Source organism: Cupressus sempervirens, chromosome 7 (assembly GCF_028749045.1).
Source record: "Cupressus sempervirens isolate cs-2001-9-10 chromosome 7, ASM2874904v1, whole genome shotgun sequence".
Taxonomy (NCBI): domain Eukaryota; kingdom Viridiplantae; phylum Streptophyta; class Pinopsida; order Cupressales; family Cupressaceae; genus Cupressus; species Cupressus sempervirens.
Genome location: NC_143124.1, coordinates 117,553,489 through 117,564,298, shown reverse-complemented (window position 1 = coordinate 117,564,298; position 10,810 = coordinate 117,553,489).

Below are 10,810 nucleotides of genomic sequence, written 5' to 3'. Positions count from 1 at the left end.
AGGTTTATAAGATTGTGTCAAAACTATCAAAGGAATGATAGGGATCACTATTTTGCATCATTATGAGGGTTTACGAAGGAATAATCAATGCATCACTATAGAGACAACGTTAATAATAATCAATGCATAAAGTAAGGGCATTACAAAGGAATGAGATCAAAGGAAAATATTCAAGGCAACAATAGTGAGTGTGATGAACAACTTTTTAAACCTTTTATAGTAGTTAGATCTTTGCTTCATTAATGTTTCATTAAATCTTGAGAATCCTATTACGTACACCCTATTTTTCGAAGTGCTAAGATCAACATAAGTGTAGCATTAAAAATATTCATCCAATTTTGGGGTGGAAGTTAGGGAATTTTGTGGGAGCATGTTTATCCAATTCTCATTAAAAAAATGTGATGTCATCTTTTCCACTCACATTAGGGCTAAAGGTGGGTTGTATTTAGCATAGGTGAAATGCCAAGATAGTCTAGATTCAAAGAACTAGGAACTAGTTGTATCATAACTATCTCAAAATGATGCCATAAAAGTATTCCTCTTCAAAGATCTTCTCCTCCTTAATTGCAACAAGTCTGAGTCCACAAGTTGCTATGGGATGGATCATATTGTTGTTTCTAGGATAATATTTTGATATGCCCAAACATAATGAATGAATGATAATAGCTCTTTGCATGTAGATAGGGAATTAGAAGTTAAATTTCTTTGTCTTGCCTTTAAGTAGTTCAAAATTGATTTCATTTGTTTCTATTGATTTTGTAGCACATTTGAATTATGGTTAACTTTTTCAAAGGTAATTCTTACCATTTGGCAACACATATAAATACTTTACAATTCTTTAAAAAATGATGAAAAACTATTGATGACTAGACCTACCATATAAATTTTATATATTAGTTTGTTAACAACAAGGAATTATTTTCTTTAATGTTTCATCCTAAGAAGTTGTTTTAGAAATCACATATTGTTGAATTGATTGCTTTATTATTTGTTTCACTAGCAATACTATACAAAAGGTTAGTATCAATACTAAATAGAATAAAACTAAAACAAATACTTGTGTGTAATTTTAATAATTTTATAATCATAAGAAAGTGTTACTTGTATATATTTAGTTGGTCAAATTCATTTGGATTAGTTAATGGATTCATGTTGAGCTTCCAATTGTTGACCGATAGCCATTAAATGAGACCAAGCTAGTTAAAAGTTTGTTGGGGATACTTTTGGAGGACTTTATGAAATTATTGACACTCCCCTCCCCAACTCATAAATAAGGAAAAATATGGAAAAGATGACATGATCTTGGGTTGAAGTAAAATCTCAAGAAGTGATGCACTTAATGAGCCATAAGAAACCTACGTGTACATTCCCCAACTTATAACGAATGGTTGGATATAAAGGCTCCATACGCTGGCCCAAAAATGGAAGCCAAGGATGTAACCATGCATGTATTGGCATAGTCTCCCTGTGAGGATCCCAAGTATCTATTGTTGTTATTAATTTGGGTGTCACTATATAATCCAAAATGTTATGAAGTACTAAAACATGTAGTAAATTCTCCTATGTCTCTAGAAAATGTAGCATAGGTTCATGGTCCCTTGGCTCCCAAGAATTTGTAGTAGCTATTCTTAGTACTATAAGATTAACTTCAATGAAGAGTTGAGTGTAAGGAGTTGAAGAAGCAAGTTCTTCTTCTGTATAAATGCCAAAATCACGAAGTTCGTTCACTTGCATAAGCCTTTGCCACAATGACATTACCTCTAAACCATGCAAAGGATGTTGAAGTGGTTCCCAACCTTGAAACACTGTTATAAACAATGTCAAAGCTAAACATTATGTATAATAGAGAACATCTTATCTAGTGTAGTACAAGATTGAGTAATTCTACCTATAAAATTCTATCTTCTATAAGGTACAACATTGACCAATTGTGCATATAAGAAAATATATGCATTGGAATACATGTGAGTGCCCATTACAATTGGTATTCTATGATGGCAGATCTAACATATGGAATTAATGAAACCTTGAGAATCCTATTAGGCTCTACATCATAACTAAGCCTTGGAATTAATGTAATGTATTGTTTTCAGTTTCAGATTTGTTATATGTTTGTAATAATAATTTATGATAAATGTTTAGATGCATAACATAGAGGCAGGCTTTAAACATGAACAAGAAGATCATAAATCAATATGAAAATGACATAAATTGCAAATGATAAATTTTTGGCTTTAACACTAATAAAGTTTATTGCTAATCAATATTGTATCAAAAATTCAAACAGATTAGGTATTGAATTAAGCTTGATAAACAAATGATAGAGAAGGAAAACTTTAAACATGAACAAGCTTTAAACATGAACAAGATCATAAATCATATGATGATGACATAATGTAAATGATGAACTTATGCTTAAATAGTGATAAAGTTTATTGTTAATCAATATTCTATCAAAGTTTCAAACTAATTAGGCATTGAATTTAATGTCATATATGAACATATCTAATTTAATGTCATACACGAACATATCTAATTTAATGTCATACATGAAAAAACATATAATATAAAATGATAACCAATAATGTCATGTACATTAACAAACACATAATATGTCTAAGTGAACTCACGGGGAAGCTAGACTTCATGGATGTGGAGCTGAGGGGTAACCCATACACCTAGACTAATAATAGGAAAGGCAAAGATCTCATTTAGGTTAGGCTGGAAAGATTATTACTGTCAGGGAATTGGAAAAGCATGGGTAACTCCTACTTGGAAAATCTCAACAAAACGGTGTCTGACCACTCACCCATTTTATTCCATTGGGAGGATGGCTATAAAGGGGGAAAGAAACCTTTCATATATGAAATAATGTGGGAATCACATCTGGAATTCAAAGATAAGATTCAAGAGTGGTGGAAAATAAGAATAGAGGGTACTGCAATGTACAAACTTACCCAGAAACTAGATAATATTCAAAAAAATGTCAGAGCATGGGCTAAAAGTTCATTTGGGGATCTGTTTAAAGGTAAAGGAGAAGTAGAGGAAAAGCTAAAAATAACTTCAAGGGGCTATTGCAGAAGGGAATAGCTTGGAGGAGAATATTCAAGAGGAGGAAAAATTTAGGAGGTGGAAAGAGATCTTGCAAAAGGAGGAAATTTTTTGGAAACAAAGATCTAGAATCCAATGGCTGGAGGAAGGGGATAAAAATACCACCTTCTTCCACAGATCTGCTTCTAACCACAAAAGAAGAAACACTATCTCAAAACTAAGTGAAGAAGGAGGAAGGGTATTAAAAGAGTAGGAGGACATGGGGAAACTTGTGGTTGATCACTTCAGTAAGGCACTTAAGGAAGATAACCTTGTTGGGAACCAAGTGATCAGGAGAAGTCTGATTAATTCAATCCCAAGGAGTATAAGAGAAGAGGAAAATGACTGGATCCTTGGTAAGATCTCGGAAGAGGAAGTGAAAAAAGCAATGTTCTCAATGAAATATTTTAAGGCCCCGGGCCCTGATGGCTTCCCACTTGCTTTCTTCCAGCATTTTTGGGAGGTGATCAAGTCTGAAGTTATTTGGGCGACTAGGGATTTCTTCATATTGGTAAAATACTACGAAGCATAAATAAGACCTTTATTGCACTTGTTCCTAAAAATTCCAATCCTCTAAATTTGAATGATTTTAGACCTATAAGTCTATGTAATACTATTTACAAGGTCTTTACCAAGGTTTTAGTGAACAGATTAAAGCCTTTCTTGGAAAAAATTATTGGTAGTCCTCAGAAGGGGTTTGTGCCAGGAAGGCAGATCCTTGATGTGGCTATTTCAACCCATGAGGTTATCCATTCAATGGAAAAGAGCAGGCAACCTAGAATGGCATTCAAGTTAGACATTTCCAAAGCTTATGATAAGGTCAAGTGGGACTTCCTTCAGGATGTACTAGAAAGAATTGGATTTAACAATAGGATCATAAACCTAATCATGTTGATGGTCAGCTCAGTGCAGTAATTTGTCCTTCTAAATGGGTCCCCATGGGGTAACATAATGGCAAGAAAAGGCTTAAGACAGGGCAACCCCCTCTCACCCTACCTATTTATCATGGTTGTTGAAGTCTTGGGAAGGTCTTTCTATAAATTAGCTGATTCGGGTTGCATTAAAGGTGTGAAACCTACCACTAATGCTAAAGCTAAGGTTATTTAGCAATTTGTGGATGACACCTTCCTATTTGCAGAATCTTCAATCATGGAGGCTGAAGCTTGGAAAATGATTTTACATAACTATGAAGAAAGCTCAAGGCAACGGATGAACTACCATAAAAGCAAGATTTATTTCTTTAACGTTGACCCTTCACTTCTTTGAAGGATTAGGAAAATCTTGGATTGCTAATCTGCTTACCTCCCAGACACTTATTTAGGCCTCCCCCTCACTACCAAGGAGGTGTCTAATGAATTTTGGAATTTGATAGTGGAGAGAATTCAAAAGAAGCTTGCAGGTTGGAAAGGGAAGATATTAAGCAATGCCAGAAAACTTCAACTGATTGCTGCTGCCCTTTAGGGAATCCCTATTTATTTCCTATCCATATTTAAGATTAATATTAATATGACTGAGAAAATTGAGAGAATTCAAAGGAATTTCCTGTGGTTAAGGACTAAAGAGAAAAATAAATTGAATCTGGTCAACTGGGAGGAAGTGTGTAAACCAAAAGCTAAGGGGGGGCTTGAGATTAGAAGAATGAAAGACCTTAATAAAGCTCTCCTTACAAAAATTAGATGGATATTGGCAGAAGGAAACACCAGGTGGGGAAATATTATGAAAGCTAAATATTTGTCTAATACATCCTTTCAGTGGAACCTGTATAATAATGACCTCCCGAGTGGTTCAAAGATCTGGCAGAACATTATTAGAAATAGAGGACAGCTAAGAGAAGGGTTGAGGTGGATTATGGGCAATGGCTTCAATATAAGGTTTTGGGAAGACAGGTGGATGGAGGGGAAACCACTGGCTTTGAGTAAATTTAGTGGTTTAAAAGAACGCCTTAAAGAGGACATAGGGGTTAGAGTGAGAGACTACATTGATCAGGGGAGGAGATGGAAGAAGCTATTGAAGGAGGATTATCCGTGGGAGATAGGTATTCTCGTAGAGGAACTGGAAGAACTAATAAAGGAATAGAGGATCCCAATGCTTCCATAGGAAGATGTTTTAGCTTGGGATTTAACTCCAACTAGGAACTTCACTGTCAAATCTGCTTATACCCTAATGTTCAGTAAGGAACTATGCCCAACTACGTGGAGTAAGGTATATATTAGTAATCTTATACCTAAGATTAATTTCTTTTGGTGGATGGTTCAACATGGAAAAATCCTAACAATTGATAATTTGAAAAAAAGAGGATTCTACATAACAAACTGTTGCTGCCTTTGTGAACAAAAGGAAGAAATTATTTACCACCTATTCATTGACTGTCAGTTTGTGGTTGACATCTGGACTAAGGTTTGGGAAAGATTGTGGGTGGTATGGGTCATGAAAGATAACTTGGGATAGTTTGTGGATAATTGGGATTGCCCATTCCATCATCCAAGACTAATCCTCTTATGGAAGTTTATCCCACCATATGTATGCTGGCACATATGGAAAGAAAGGAATAACAGGATATTCAGGGGAGAAAATAGGACGGTTGAAGTGGTTTTTGGAGTGATGAACAAATTGTTGAAGGAAAATATAAGAGTAGCTAAATACAAGATGCCAAAGGAGGAACCCAAAAGACTTGAAGGCATTGTGGCTGAGAATTGGGGTTGTCAAGAGGAATTCTTCCTTTTTGATAGCTCTGCTAGGAGGAGGAGACAACAGACAATATGGAGACCACCCACCATCACACGGTATAAACTAAATTTTGACGGAGCTGCAAAAGGAGCATAAGGAGTAGCTGGTGGTGTGCTGAGAGACAAGAATGGTGATGTTCTATGGGGATTGGTAGCAATAATGTGGCAGAAGCTATGGTGTTATTATGGGGTCTACAACTCTCTAGGGAAAGAAACATTTTGGATTTAACTATAGAAGGGGACTCCAAACTGGTGATCGATTGGGTCAAGGGGAGGAAAAATTGGGATGGAAGATTAGAAATATCATCCTAGATATTAAAAATATATTGGAGGAAATGAGAATGATCCACCTGCAACATATCTACCGGGAGGGTAATCAAGTGGTAGACGTTGCGGCTACCATGGGGTTTAAAATTAGGGCAATCACGTGCTAGGAAAATTTAGTTGATATCAATGAAAATCTAAGGATGTTGATAATCAAGGAAAAAGGCGACAGAATTCAAAATGATGATTACTAAATTTAAAAGCAAGGCCAATTTTGGCAAGATGGAGAACTTTGTCGCTAAATTTAACTTTAGCATTTTGGAAATAAGAGATAGACGTGGCCATACAAATGACAAGTGGAGTAATTATGAATTAAGAAATTTTCCTTTTCGCAATTATGGTAACTTAGGGCAAGCTTTGAATCGCTTTCCAAATGGAAGTACGATAGATATGATGGATTGGGATGTCAGAAATCGATGGGGAGAGAAAATTAGGTTTTTTAATACCCACGAATCTCATAATAAGATGTTATGGGATTCTGTTGCTCATCATACGCGGGTCTATAATTTTGATCCCTATTCCCCCAAAGGATTAAAGCAAGAGAGCAGCCACAGAGAATTGGAAAGCGATAAAGTTCTAATGTGTATTTCTGAGGAAGAGAGGCAGGATAGTGGAGAAATTAATATGGGAGGTGATTTGAATCGACTGGAACTAACAAGACTTGAGAACTTCAAGGATAGGATGGAGACCTGGTATCTCCTAAAGGAAGGGGGTTTTTTGCCATATATGTTGTCCATGGCTGGGCACGATGGAAATTGTGCATTACAATTTGTGAATAATTGGGATGATAGGAAGGTCACAATCAACGACATTACTTTTCAAGTCACGGAGGAGGTTATTGCCATGGCAACAGGACTCACAATGAAGGGAAAAAAGTGGAAGAAAGTCACCAAAGTCTCGGATGAGAATAGCATGAAAAACTTCTTTGTGGAGAATGAGGAGCCGATTCGCTATAAAGGAGGGTTTAAAAGGGATAAGCTTCCTAAGCCCTGGGATGATGTGTGTCTGGTCCTGATGAAGTATCTCACCCTGGAAGGCAGGTTTGGAGTGTGCTATTACTATCATTTTCCCTTGTTGAATCATTTTAGAAATAAGGATTTCATTTCCATTCCATTTTTTCTTCTACATTCACTTGAGGATATGATTAAGGATGTTAAGGAGAAAAAAATTAAAGGCCTAAACTTCACCATTATTTATCAGGTGTTAATTTTTCGTCTGTATCAGTTTCACTTAGCTTTATGTTCCCCCAGAGAGGTTGTTGTGGAAAACCCCTGCCATAGTAGGATTTCCCCCCTGAGCTCCAATACGGGGACAAAAATCCATACTCCTAGGCCATCTCCTAGTAAGGACACTAAGAAAAAAAAAAAATTTGACATAGCCATAGAATAAAAGGGAAACAAGAAATTAAAATTTGATAAGGTGGTAGAGGTTGTTGGAGAGGATTCTGGTGAAGATATTGGGGGAAAAGCAAGAAGAAGGTCTGGTAGGCTAGCTCACTCCCAGGATAGGGGTAAGAAAAAGTCTATTAGATACCCTGTTGAGGAAGTTGAAGAAGATAGCTCTGACAATAACAGTGACAGAAGGGAGGAGGAAAGCATTTCCAACTCAAAAAAGGATGATGGTAATGAGGAGGGGGAAAAAAGTTTCAATTCTGGGAGCATTTTTATGGATGACACTCAAACTCAAGTATCAAATGGAAAAGAAAGGAATACTGAGACAACCCATGTTTCAGCTAGCTTCTCACTTAAACCCCTTACTTTTTGTGATGAGACAAGCAAAAAGGATAATTCCCCTATTACTGTTTCTTCCCCTGTTAAGGAAAATCTGAAGATTTCTTCTAACCCACGGGTGCTGTAGGATAAACCAAAGGGACGAAAAATGAAAGAGGTTGCTACTACAAAGGTCGAGGAGCATAAAGAGGAGATGGTGACGGTGGAGGAGCATTACAAAAACTTGGAGGAAAGAGTCAAAGCTTTGGAGGAGGGGTTTTTCACCTTCTCCAAGTTTTTACTTAAAGTTACTCATGTTGTTGCAACTACCCTCCAATTGTTGGCACAAGAGAAGGAGGAAGATGGCTTGGACATGGAGGACGATAAATTGCTCTTTAAGTTCCTTGCTAACGACTAGGCCCAAATTCTTCTTTATGCAAGAGGAAAAGGGAAAAAAGAAATCTAAGTTTTTTTATTTCTGTTCAGTTATGGGGTCCATGGATCCAAAGACTTTATATATTATTATGACAGTTATAGTTTTGCTAGTTATCAGCTGTAATTATGTTTTTATTAGGCCTGGATGCCTCGTTGGACTTTGGTAGTTGCTAGGGTTACTTTCTGGTTCTAGCTCTCTTGTTTTAGGTTCTTATCTCTAAATGTTGGTTCTCCTATTTTTGCTATCTGTTTTTGCTACTGGTTGGTAATGTGTTGGTTACCAGCCTTTTGACTGTTAAGGGCCAACCCCCTTGCTTTTGGTCACTTTTAATTTCAAAAACAAACACATAATATAGTATGATAACCAATAATGTCGTACATGAACAAACATATCATATATTAACCAATAATGTCATAAGTCTAATAATGTCATGCATCAAATAAATGTCATACATCAAATATAAATTGTCATATGTACATCAAATGTATATCAAATATGTCCACTAACATAAAATCCAACATATATGTCCGCTGAAGCCTATACATGTACATGTCTATCAACTATATCTTCTCCTTCCCATGAGGGGGAGGAAACAAATCTCTAGAGGCCTTTGGTCATCGTGTGGAGGGAGATAATGGTGATGATGGGGTCCTCCTCACATGCTCGCTTATCCTCTTGTTGAGGCTCTTCTCCAACTCAAGCTAATACAAACAAAGTAGATATGAATCAATAACTATTATACATTGAAATCAAATATATGTACACACAAAATTAATTATTTTCTTACCACCATCATATAGTCGCTCTGCAAGTCCACCTTGAAGGTTCGTGGACAATCAAGTGTGACAAGACCCTACAACAATTGAATCAATATAATCACTTATAAATAACATTAGAAATTTTGATACTAACTATTGTAAACAACAATTAAAACCAAGAAAATTCTTTCATAGCTCAGTCAATGGCTGTGAACTAGCTATAGTTGTAGCCACTCCATGATCGATAGACTACTGGAGATGAGGAGGATTCTCCAATGTCAAGAGCTGCATTTCATACAATACACATTAAATGTAACATGAAACATGAAACAAATATAATCAAATGAATTAAATTAATATGAAACAAATGTACCTCTATGAAGCTCGTGTCGCGTCTAGGCTCAGAGTCTATAGTGAATGTCAATGGTCCTATAGAGAACTGATGCACATGCATAAATTTTTTTGTCAATCCTTCATATGATTACTTAATAAATATATGCATTCATTTAAATGATTAAATTGATACATACCTCTGGACTTGTCGAGGGGACAAAAAATGGGGCTAGGGGATCGCTACTAGGCCTGCCAACACTCTGACCTTGAATTTTGAACAATGTCAATACATGCTAATTAATTAGTCATTCACTATACATATGAAATTTGATCAAATTATTTTATTATAATTGTAATTTACCTATGTGTCAATGCCAAATGTCTCATTCAGGAACTGATCAGTCACTAGCCCATCATCTGTACCATCTTCAGCATGACTGCCAAATGTGCGTAAGGATCTGCATGATGTGCACATGTGACTGCGACGTGCAGAAGGCTCCTCCTCAACTAATGGACTCATGCTATGAATGAGGGTCTGCGTGAAAGCTCTAATAGTCCCTAGAGCATTGGCCTCTGCATGTTCCTTCACAACTGAAGGAATAGTCACATGCTCACCCTGTGGTTTGAACACAGGTGCCCTAACTACATTAGGGTCATGACATGTCCCCAACCTCTACCCTGAGAGCCTAATATATCAAAATAATTGGGGATCTCCCCAAGGAAAAACTCACAATACAATTTCCTTAAGAAATACATGGAGACCTCATGATTATTGCAAGAAGGGGCATCAAAAACCATCCACCATCTATCCCAAAAATTATTTCTAATAGCATCGTGTATGCACCAATGGATGGGGAACCATTTAGTACCCTCTCTAACAGTATCTTGTTCACTAGGTTTTCTAAATAATGCACATATTCTACCTTTTGGTATATCTTTTTTTTTAACATCTTGATATGATAATTTATTTGCATAATATCTTTTTTTTTTCTTCCCTCTTAACCGCCAAACATCTAACTGACCACTAACATTAGCTATGTCGGTATTAATGGATTCGAGGGATGATGCCAATTAAGCTCTCATTGGATTGGTTTTTCCACATTGTTTCAACCAACCAATGAGTCCTTCTAATTCATTTTTTCCTCTTTTTATTTCATTTATTATATTTTCTTATGTGCTAGGAGGAGGTCTTGCAATTGGTTCAGGTTGCAGAATTTGTTGTTCTTCTTGTGGAGGGTTTTGGTTTTGATCTTCTTGAGGGTTTCAATTTTGACCTTCTTGGGGATTTGCCAGTTTATTATTGACATTTCTTGATAAGAAATCAATTGAAATCTAAATAAATAAACAAATTTTTTAAAAAATTTAAAAAACCTAGAAAACAATGTAAAAAACATATAAAACAATGCAAAAAGAATGTTAGATAACATACGACAT